At 40.6% G+C, this 11401-nt stretch overlaps 2 long non-coding RNA genes and 1 other non-coding gene across 3 annotated transcripts; all 3 read left to right on the top strand.

Moving 5' to 3' along the window:
* Positions 1-4580: 4580 nt before the first annotated feature.
* On the top strand, positions 4581-5181 carry LOC114431021 (uncharacterized). Its single transcript, XR_003670039.1, has 3 exons — positions 4581-4692; positions 4813-5024; positions 5112-5181. It is a non-coding gene; the product is annotated as an uncharacterized LOC114431021 (long non-coding RNA).
* A 136-nt stretch (positions 5182-5317) lies between these two features.
* On the top strand, positions 5318-5845 carry LOC114431020 (uncharacterized). Its single transcript, XR_003670038.1, has 3 exons — positions 5318-5470; positions 5557-5653; positions 5738-5845. It is a non-coding gene; the product is annotated as an uncharacterized LOC114431020 (long non-coding RNA).
* A 3101-nt stretch (positions 5846-8946) lies between these two features.
* On the top strand, positions 8947-9018 carry trnad-guc (transfer RNA aspartic acid (anticodon GUC)). The gene has a single exon. It is a non-coding gene; the product is annotated as a tRNA-Asp (tRNA).
* The last annotated feature ends 2383 nt before the right edge of the window (positions 9019-11401 follow it).

Here is an 11401-nt window from a genome sequence, read left to right as displayed (position 1 = left end):
ACAAACTCTACATTGAATCTTTGTGGCATGTGTGATACGTCGCTCCATTTGAATGCTTGGTGTTTATTCTAGATATCATTAATATAAGTGTCCGTGCAGTTATCACAAAATAGCTTTTCTGGCACTGTCAGGTTTCTGAGTGCATATCTATCAATCACAGAAGTATATCTGTGGATGCTCTCATTCATCAGGTCAGAGTCATTTCCAAGAGTTTCATTCGAGGCAGCTGGACTCCAGGACTGTTTTTGAAGATGTTTCCCACTCCCTCGAGTGGCTTCTTCAGTTCTGCTACTGCTCTGGTTGGAATCTGAGTTTTATGTGTTCAGGACCTCTGTGGGTGGATCTTGCAGGAGCTACCATGACTAAGATCTCTCAGAAAGTGTGTCTGGGCCCTGTGCAGGACTAGTTGACGGCCCATCGTTAGAGTTTTAAAATTTGAATGGGAGTGAAGTCTGCTAGGCAAAACTGTAGCATATCAATATTTATCTGCCATCAATAATGTGTAGGAAAGCATGTATTCTGATTAAATCACAAAACACGCTGTTATAAGTATCTTATAAGGAAACACATACACTAGGATCCATTTTCCTGCACACGCTGTGACAGTGCCTAAAACTGCAGTTGATCATGTGGCCACTTGGGGGTGGCACCAAAATTAAATCCCACAGGTGTTTATGTTCAAATGTCAACAGCAGAAATAAACAAAAATTCATGTCTATAGATAATTATTCATGCAAATGGTTCTCAGGCTAATCAAGAACTGCCGTCCCTCAAATGACCAAAGTTCAGTCCCATAGTCATGTTAAACTGTCAGTGGTAGAAAGTTTCTATGTAAAGCTAAAAACAAACAAACCTGTTTTTAGCAAACAAAAATCAATAAACACTGTAGTCTTTACCAGGTAACAACATAATACAGAGAGATGTCAAGGAGCAAATCTGCAGTTCCTTACATGGCCACTTGGTAGCTGGTCCAAAATAGTTTCTGTCCTGATAGACTTCCATATAAAATACTTTACAGCTAGAATTATTTTTTAATTAAATTTGAGCAGACAGACCCCAAAAAACCCCATATCCAAAACCATTGAGGAGAGATTGTTGAACTGTATATGCTTATCTAATTCAAAGTCATGTGGTTTCTGCAGATCAAAATAAAATCATGTTTGTATATCTGATTGGTTCTTAGCAGACATAGTTTGGTCTGACCTGTGTATAGGACATTGTTTCACAAGTCTTGTGGCTTGTTCTGATGTAGTTTTGTGAACCTTTGAGCCGGTGTTGTGCCAAAAGTGATCATGCCAAAAAGTGAGCCTTAAAGCTGTTTCGCCAGATGTCTGTAGTACAGATACTTGTAACTTCATGTCTACAAAATACTTTGTGAAAGGGAAATGCTTACAAGTGCTGCAGTCTGTCATGCTGGTAGGCTTTTGGTTGTAGGATTTCTGAGGCTGCTGTGTCTGATAAATGTGTGTATTTTGCTCCCTAGCCCAGTGAAGCTGAGAAACTGTGTTGAACAGTTAGAAATGGAGACTTGCTCGTTGGTCTTGCTCGGTAACCATGCTGAAGAAATCTTCAGTTTAAGGTTTGCCCAAATGCCAAAGGGCCACTGAACACATCCACACATTTGCTCTGAGCTCATGTGATGTGCACCAAACTCTCACACTGCCTGCAGCATTGCTGGAAGTGTCCCCCTCTGTCTTCTATAGTCTGATTTGAATGATGCCTGATATCAGCAAGTTCAGCAATTTCAGTTGATTTTTAACATCCTCCCACCATACTAGTGGATCATCTCCTTCATCTATTTCGTTTCTAATCATTTCTATATAGTTATTTATTTTATGTCTAAATCACTCTCTGATATTTCCAGGTCAATTCTGGTTTGTTTCAGTGTTCCTTTAACTAGCTGTCTCCTGGAGTAGTCGCACACGCCGGGGTTGAGGACTCTCCACATATCAGCTATATTATATTTTGCCATTATGTGAAATAATTCATATCTACTAGTGTCGTTTCTTATATTTCTCAGCCTCCCTAAAATAATCCAAAGCCCCCCTATAATTTGGGCCAATATTTTGTTTATTATTATTATCTTGATTATTTCGGAGTTGACCATGTCGTATATGACATGAGAGCATATGTCTTACAAAGTCGCTCATATATCAGGAATGGTAATAGCTAGATGTTCTGTTTTTTTACTCGAAAAGAGGACACCTCCACACATGCTTGTGTCTCTTCTCCCCTGTAGTTTCCTGCTTGTTGCTCCGTCACACGCCCTCTGCTGGTGAGCTGCGTCATTACACACAACCGCTCATGTAATGAGGTGAATTTATAACTTTTGACTTTATATGGAGGAGGGAATGATTTTGGAATGAGGAGGCTGCAACCTGCGATGGCACCACTAGATGTCAGCTTTTCACATCATTGGTGGTTCAGTGGTAGAATTCTCGCCTGCCACGCGGGAGGCCGGGGTTTGATTCCTGGCCAATGCAATGACCCTTTTAACTGAGGAACATGTGAGGGGACATATATTCACCTTCACATCTATGCTGTTGTTCAGTAAGTTGTTTTTATATGTGTTAACAGACCTATCTGACTTCTGTTAACATCACTGTGACATACACACAGAGGCTCTACACTTCACAGACGAGCTTCAGTGGTACAGTGCACATCACATTTGAAACAAGAGCACTTACCATCACTGGTAGTGAAGGTGTCACAGGAAGAATTACTGTGATGTTTTACCTTTAGAGCCTTTTTATAGAACACACTCATTTGATTTAAATTAGGAATGTTTGTTCTGTAGTTGTATTTGATTTAAAAAACCTCTTTCTGAGCCTCATTAGTGCAGTAGGCAGCGAGTCAGTCTCATCATCTGAAGATTGTGACTTCAACCCTCACAAGGGGCACTTGTTTTAGAGCCAGAATACAGATTACAAAGAGCACACTGTATGTTTACATGTCATCCAGCTCATATTCATAGAGACCACTGAAGCAAGGCATCTGGACTTGTAGAGTTTTCTAGAAGACGTTTCTCTGCTCCTCCAAGCAGCTTCATCAGTTCTACCTGTTGGTGGGAAACATGGTTTATATGTGGAGGAGGACCTCAGTGGGTGGGTCTGGGTGACACTTACAAACAATAGCACTAAATGTTTCCATACTTACCTGTGTTGGTCTGGCTGACTGAGTCTGCTGTTTCTAATGACTGGCTAACGACTACAAAGATGATGTCTGAGGCCACCTCCTCTGTTAAGGACAGAGGTTTGCACATACTCACAGCAAGAACACAGGGCTGTCAACCAGTCCCCTCCAGCAGTCTCATAGTCGTTAGCCAGTTGCTATCTGTTAGCTTTGCATTGTTGAGGACAAGACGGCAAGTGACTGAAGATATGCATCCATATTAATGGAGGTCCACATGTCTGAAGTCAGACTCCCTCCCTCCACCCTCTGCAGTTGAGCCTCTGCCTCCTTCTCATATTTGTCATCCACCATCTTCTTTAGAGCCTTTCTAGAAGGCAGGCTGGATGTGGGGTCTTATGGAGCCAAATCAGGGTCATAAGTTTTGTTAACCTGAAAAAATAAAATTCATTCAAACACTAAAATTTGAAACTGAAAATGTATGTTTTGATGTTGATTTTTTTCTGTTTAAATTTTTTTTGGAATCAACTTTGAAATTCTTTTGAATAAATTGTTTATTTTCAGGTTTCATGTCAATCATTATTTTCATATTTACCATTTTATTTTTTTCAGTTTCAGATTTTTTGTTTTCAGATTCAAATCTTAATTTTTTACAGTTTCACATCTTGTGTCTTCAAGTTCAAATCTTTTTTCAGCTTCAGATTTACTTTTCAGGTTCAAATCTTTTTTTCGCTTTCGCCTCTCCTTTTTTCACCTTTGAGGTTTTGACCCCGATTTTGCGGGGGGGGGGGTGGGGACATGGGTGTGGCCTGCTGAGTGACAGCAGGACAATGAAGACTAAGGGCTTTGCTCAGCCACGGTGCCTTCAGGGAACATTGGACATTTCAAAGGGTTACCTCAACACGCGCTATCTTTCATATTGATGTGACCTGCTGCAAAACATTGACACCAGTCAAAGTATAAGATGCTTCAAAGCAGACCTGGTAACAATCACTATATTGAGTCAACACATTATGGAATAATCTACAGTTTACAGTTGACAAATCTGTCAGTGATCGCGTGCCCGAAGTACTCGTGGCGCAGTGAACGCAGTGACAGCAAGCGGGACTCGGCAATCATGGCCTCCGCTCCACCAGGGCCACAGACATCAATGCAGGTAAGAATTGGTAACTATTTCTTTTCTATCTAATGAGTCTTTCTGAGTTCGACCTCAGCAATAAACAGACCTGTCATTTATGTAACATGAACAAAGGAAAGACGCTTTTATTCTGCACAGGATGATAATGACGCATGTTGCTAGCTTAAACTGTCTTGCGCTAATAGCTAATAACCTATTTTTTTGCCCGTTTTATCCATGTATTTAAGCTTCCCCTTCGATAACTGGTGATACAGCTAATTTTAGTTTTCTGAAATGTCTTTGTTAACATCTGTGTTTCAGTCATCGGTGATTGCAGCTGCACAGACCCTTATCAATGTACTGACACAGAATGTGTCTCAGGGGCAGCAAGAGCATGGAAGACAACTGGATCAAGCTTCTCCCTCTGTAGAACAAGAGATGGCCAGGTTTTAGATTTTAATGCAGTCTCATTTTCTATGTTAATTAAAAGTATTTTGAATGGTACATGTGATGCTGTGTAAGTATATGCAATATTCATATTTTATTTTTATTTTAAAATTATTCAGATCTTTCCCTGGATTTTTCATTCGGAAGAGGAAAGATTCCAAAGAGCTGTGGTACATCATCTACCAAAGCTTGGAAGCCATTTACTTTCTACACATACCTGCTAAACCTAAATGCAGAGACTACCCCAAACCCATCAGAAGAGTTTGAACTTACCCTGGCAGGACTTGGAAAAAGGCATCTCACCATGTCAAAGGATTTAAGCCATGAGGAGGTATTGCAGTAATCAAATATAATTGATTAATAATAATTTTAAATTATAATTGACAGATGATACCTTATGTAATTGTAATTGTCTTAGTTTGACAGACTACTCCAACATGAGTACCCAAAGATGCACAGGAGGATGGCTGCTCTATAAGGCTTCAGGTGGAGCAAACCAATAATATAACAACTATAATACATAGCAATGTGTGTGATAATGCCTTTCAAGTGCAAAGACACACAAATACAATAATTTTTGTGTTTACAGGTGGCCACGGGAGGCGGCGACTGATAATGATTCCACCTGATTCTCATGGATACACTGTCACAGCGGCAGGGAAAAACACCGTGTTCATAGTGCCTTTGCAACATGGATTTGACCTGTCTCCTTCATTTTGGAATTCAGATGCCACTGAATTCCAAAATATGCCAAAAGCACAATGCCAGACATGTAGAGTAAGTTTTCCTTTGCAGATTTTGGCTCATCATGTTAATGAATGCATGCTAGGACTATGACCATAAGTGTTTGTAATTGTGTATAGAAATGGTGGCAGGGATCGAGAGCCGTTTCTTTGATGGACCGCCACATCAGAGGAGCCCCCGGTATTCTCTCAATGACTATGACAGTGGCCTCTACAGGTGTGCTTATGTTCTTAGCGGATAAAGAGAAACGAATCAATGTTTTTAGCATGACATTCACTTATGTTTGGTTTGTGTTAATAGGACTGTAGGCGAGATTATTGCTGTCAGCCTTGCACAAGGTGGACCAGCCCCTGCCTTTTTCAGCCCGTGGACCTACAAATACCTGTGCAGTGGGCAGATAAACCCAACTCTTCTCACCAGTGATGCTGTTGCAGATGTCCAATTGAAAAGTTTAATTGACCAGGTATAGGATCTATGTGATGGAAGTATTGGATTGATCCTTTACATCCTGTACCATTTTCCTTGACTTTCTTCACTTTTAGGTTGCGATGTCAACTGAAGATTCAATCAGGGACTTAACTGCTGAAATCTTAAACTGTGGATACACTGGTGTGATCTCCATTCAAAATAAGGATTCCATTGTTCGGTATGTTCTGTGTGTTTGTTTATGAACGCACTGGTGTAGTTAATAGGTACATGAGTAAGATTGTGTACGCTCTACTGTTTTAGTGCCATCATACTTCACGCGGTGCTGAGGTTGCAGCCTATGATGGAACAACTACAAGAAGGCTTGAAGCTGTACAACCTTCTTTCACTGATGAGACAGTACCCAGATATCTGCCAGCCCCTGTTTGTTCCCATGGAAGACAGAAAGGTAAAGACAAACATGAGTTACTATAATTATGAACAAGAAACTTTCTAGAAATGTATAAAACTTAAAAGCTGATACCTGTATTTTCTCTCGTCCTAGGTCAGTGCTGAGTTTGTCTTGGCTTCCATTCAGCCACAACTGAGTGAGAAAGATTCTACTAAGCATCAGATGGAGCTGGATATAGTTAACTTTTTGCAAGACTTCCTGTATGAGGCTGAAGGTATTTCTTATAGTTTAATTTTGTTTATATAGCATCTTTTACAATCAAAATGGTCATTAAGTGCTTTACAGGAAGTAAGGACAGTGGTAAGGAAAAACTCCCTTTTAACAGGAAGAAACCTTGAGCACAACCTGGCTCACAAGGGAGATCAGCCCTCCTTTGTTTATATTAAACAACCACTTAGATGTAAATAAAAAACACATTGTAATGTAACACTTATTTTCATATTTACTCCATAGATGGAGGACTGGCTCATCAAGATGACATTGATGGCCAACCCGTCTTCACCCCTGCTAAGTTTTTACAGTGGATCACAGGGCAAGGTCATGTTCCGCTTCTTCCATCAGAGAAGAAGGATTTCGCACTTATTGTAAAGTTTAATCATGGCTGTGAGGCAGATTATGGAAGGCACAACGTCTGCTACCCGGTTGTGTCTGCATGTTTGAAAAGTGTAGTGTTTCCTGTGAAACACATGAAGTGTTATTCCGACTTCAAAAAGCTTCTCATTGAGGCTTTTTATTTGGGCCAGGAATTTGCCAATGTATAATGTAAACTGAATTTGTCTTTCAAAGGATAAACTACAACCTTATGTTAATTTTTCCTCAGATGTTCATTTTCAATGTTGTGCAACAGTTTTAGTCTTTTGTTCTGATTAAAATAGGCATGCATGTCTAATCCGTTGCAATATGTCCAAATAGGGACACTAACACAAATTACTGGTTTGTTGAGTTTTATTCAGTAACAGAGTATCTTACATATAAATGATACATCATGGTGTAGTTTTAGTATCAACTGTAACATTACAAGTAATGTAATTGTAATTGTCACAACAAGTACAATAAAGTGGTTGTGATAACAAAAAGATTGATTGAGACATGGTGCATTCAGGGACACATCTCACTGACCACAGATCAGATGTTACTGTTGCTCCTGAGAAGTTTAATTATGACTGCAGTGCAGCTTTTTAGCATTACAATGTCTGCTAACCTATTGTGTCAGTTTTATTGCATTCAGGAAGTGTTCTTTTATTGTGAAACAATCAATACATCAATACTTGCCCTAAGGCCTGCCATATCCTGCTCACTGAGTGGACATTCAACAGGTGGAAGAATCAAATTTGGCATTCAATCACTGGCAACTAACTGGCATTTAAAGCGTTAAACTCCTCCAATGATTTCATGTTTGGTAGTTCTGAGCAGTCCTGAAGTTGTTCCACATATCGATGCAGAAAAATATGAATCTGTTCAGTTTTTAGAGCAGTTTTTAGAAGCTTACTTATATACTAAAGCAGTGATAAACCTATATTTACTAAACATATAAAACTATAGAAACAATGACTGACTTTATTAATCCCTGTGGTTAAATTACATGATGAGTCTGATGGCGGACTGCAGGAGTCACCGCCTGTACCGTTCCTGGAGCAGCAGAGTTTTTTAGTGTTATCATTCCATAGGTCATCATGCTTTTACACATAATAAACCTATACTTATTAAAGCTATTTATAAATGATATTATGTATTTATTGTAAAACATTTATTATATGACATGACAGCCATGACAGCGGAGCTCTGGAAGTAGTCAGCTCCATGTTTGATTATTCTAGATGCTTTAAGGCTGTGAACCCCTCACTGCACACTTTAAACTCCGTTCTCTCTGTTTAAACACTGTCAGAGTTCAAACCTTCGTAGGAAATAAGTCCAGTATTACAGAATGAAACCAAAGATCAAACCTGTTTTCAGCAGCATTCTGCATTCTGGAGATGGACTGACACTGGTCTATGGACTATCCGGACCAGAACTCAATGAGCTGTAAGAGAAAAAAAGGTGAGAGGTGAACTGGTTATAGGAGGGACCACTGTAATGCAAACATGTGATTTGCTGATTCTGGTGTTTTTAGGTTTTGATTTAAATTTCACAAAATAATTCATTTGCATTCAATTATTTTTGATTGTAACCATATATAATTCATACTTCTGTCTGTGTTCTAAGAGTCTTAAAAATATGTGGTTTCCTTTTTATTTACAGTGTGCATGTCATGTGACTTATGAACGTACAGTTTGTGCATATATATAAACAGTTTGATTTCCAGGTTGATGCAGCAACAGCTGCTGCTCTGACACCATTGTTCATGTCTTCCTCTCTCTGCACTGTGTTAACACATCTGAATGCTGCAGAGCATCTTCTTCTTTCCTGCTAAATAAATAATGGCCCTGTGGTCTGGTGGTGTCGGTTCACCTTGGACAGCGATGGACAGGAGGACAGGAAGGTCCGGCTGCTCTCAGCTGGGACCTGTGTGTGTCTGGGTGCACACACACCTGCAGTCTGCCCACAGTTACTGACGTAGCCACTCCGTCACACCCCAGCTGACACATGACCGCACCAGGTGGCTGCTGCTATGACAAATGGTGTTTGTCAGCATTCCTCGTTAGTATAGTGGATAGTATCTCCGCCTGTCACGCGGAAGACCGGGGTTCGATTCCCCGACGGGGAGAAAGACTTTTACCACCAGATAGGATGATACTGACCCTGTACATTGCTGCTGCAATAGAAAACATTTCCCAGTTTGGGATAAATAAAGTATTTGCCACAAAAACAAGACCCCCCAACAACAAGAAGAAGGACAACACCAGGCGGAGAAAGAACATCTCCATTCCATATGTGTCAGGAGTATCAGAGAAACTCCGCAGGATCTTCAACAACCATGACATCCCGGTCCATTTCAAACCTATGACAACACTGAGACAGAGACTGGTTCACCCGAAGGATAAGATTCCCAGGGAGAAACACAGCAATGTGATATATGCAGTCCAGTGCAGTGAGGAATGCTCTGATCTGTACATTGGAGAAACTAAACAACCACTCCACAGAAGAATGGCTCAGCACAGGAGAGCCACCTCCTCAGGACAAGACTCAGCTGTTCACCTCCACCTCAAAGACAAAGGACACTCCTTTGAGGACAACAACATTCACATTTTAGACAGGGAGGAAAGGTGGTATGAAAGAGGAGTCAAGGAAGCCATCTATGTTAAGCTGGAAGAACCTTCCCTTAACAGAGGTGGTGGCCTCAGACATCATCTTTCTACCACATACAATGCAGTGATTCCATCCATTCCCAGGAAGTTTGCACATACTCACAGTAAGAACAAAGGGCTGTCCACCAGCCCCCCTCCGGCAGTTTCATAGTCGTTAGCCAGTCGTTAGACACACCTGGCCCAGTCAGCCAGAACATCACAGGTAAGTATGGAAACATTCAGTGCTATTGTTTGTAAGTTTTTTTTTAAGTTTTACCCAGACCCACCCACATAGGTGTGTAACCACATATAAACCATGTTTCCCCACCAAACAGTTAGAACTGATGAAGCTGCTTGGATGAGCAGCGAAACGTCTTCTAGAAAACTCTACAAGTCCAGATGCCTTGCTTCAATCTTCTCTACGTATGATGAACATGTATGATAATGTTCTGTCTCCTCTCATTTCCAGACGTGCAGCCAAAAACATGTGCAGTGGTGATATGTGACGGTATCATCATGGTCTCAGAGAGAAGAGCTGAGTGTGTCTGTTCTGATCTTTGTTGTGTCTCTTCTCCCCTGTAGTTTCTGCTTGTTGCTCCGTCACACGCCCTCTGCTGGTGAGCCGCGTCATTACACACAACCTCTGCTGCTGTCAGACTGTATAATAACCACTTTTGATAGGAGCAATATTCACACACCACAGTGTACAACACATTATTTATTTAGTTTCTGATGCACTATGTACAGTTTTCTTACAGACCACTTCTCCCTCCACTCACCTGTGCAATAACTGTTCATATTTAAACTGTTGATGATTCTATTCTATATTTTATTGGTAGTTTATTTTATCATATATATCTTTTCTTAACTTATCCTTTGCTGTCTGTATCTGCTGTTGCAAAAATGCAATTTCCCCATTGTGGGACTAATAAAGGTTTCTTAATCTTAATCTTAAGACTGTCTGGAGGACACACAGAGTGGACATGGGTCACAGAGTGCTGCTGCTGTTTGTGTCTCTGCAGCATGGGCAGCTGCTCCTGCTCCACTCGTCACTGGCTGATTGTTCACACCTGTGATCAGTCATCAGCCAATCCTGCTGCAGCTTCCATCTAGTATATGTGTCCAATGGAAGCTGAGCAACATGTCAGCTACACACATAGAAACACTACACATAGTTTGTCATATAAATAACATGGATTGAATCATGTTGTACAGTCAATGGAAACAAAAAGCACTGAGAGTGGTGCTGGTAGTGCAGCAGTGGGTGGAGGCTGAAGTGCTGCCACCTAGTGTCAATATTTGGTATTAACTCTGACTACATATTCCACCTTTAACTCTCTGCCATATATACTGTGCCATGTGTGAAGTGATAATAACATGTGAATGTGAATTTATTGTAAAGAACTTTACTTATTAACCCTGTTATAAGTGAGCAGTGTGTGTGTGTGTTTGATGGAGTGTGTAATGTCTGCTCAGTGTTACTGATGCTGCTGTGTGTGATCTGAAAACTGATCAAACTGTGATGTGTCTGATGCTGACAGAAGAATCAGAGGTCAGACAGTCGGATCCTCCTCTGTGACACCTTTAACATCATATCAGAAATCTCTGTCTGCTTCTGGTACATGCAGCTGATCACCAGCAGGGGGCTCACTGCTTTGCTGTCACTCAGGGGGCCTGTTCTGTCTGCCACTGGGATATGATGAGGTGAACTTCAGAGTTTGAATAGATTTCATTTGTCATGTGTTTATGATCATTTTATGAATCAGTTCAAATAAAGGAGACTCACTGAAGTCACAGTTTAGTGTTTTAATACTTATACACACTTATTTTGAAGCTGCTATCAACTTGATGAGTCTTCCTGTT

This window comes from Parambassis ranga, unplaced genomic scaffold (assembly GCF_900634625.1).
Source record: "Parambassis ranga unplaced genomic scaffold, fParRan2.1 scaffold_33_arrow_ctg1, whole genome shotgun sequence".
Lineage (NCBI taxonomy): Eukaryota > Metazoa > Chordata > Actinopteri > Ambassidae > Parambassis > Parambassis ranga.
Note: the sequence above shows the minus strand (reverse complement) of the source record. Positions and strands in the feature narration are given on the sequence as shown.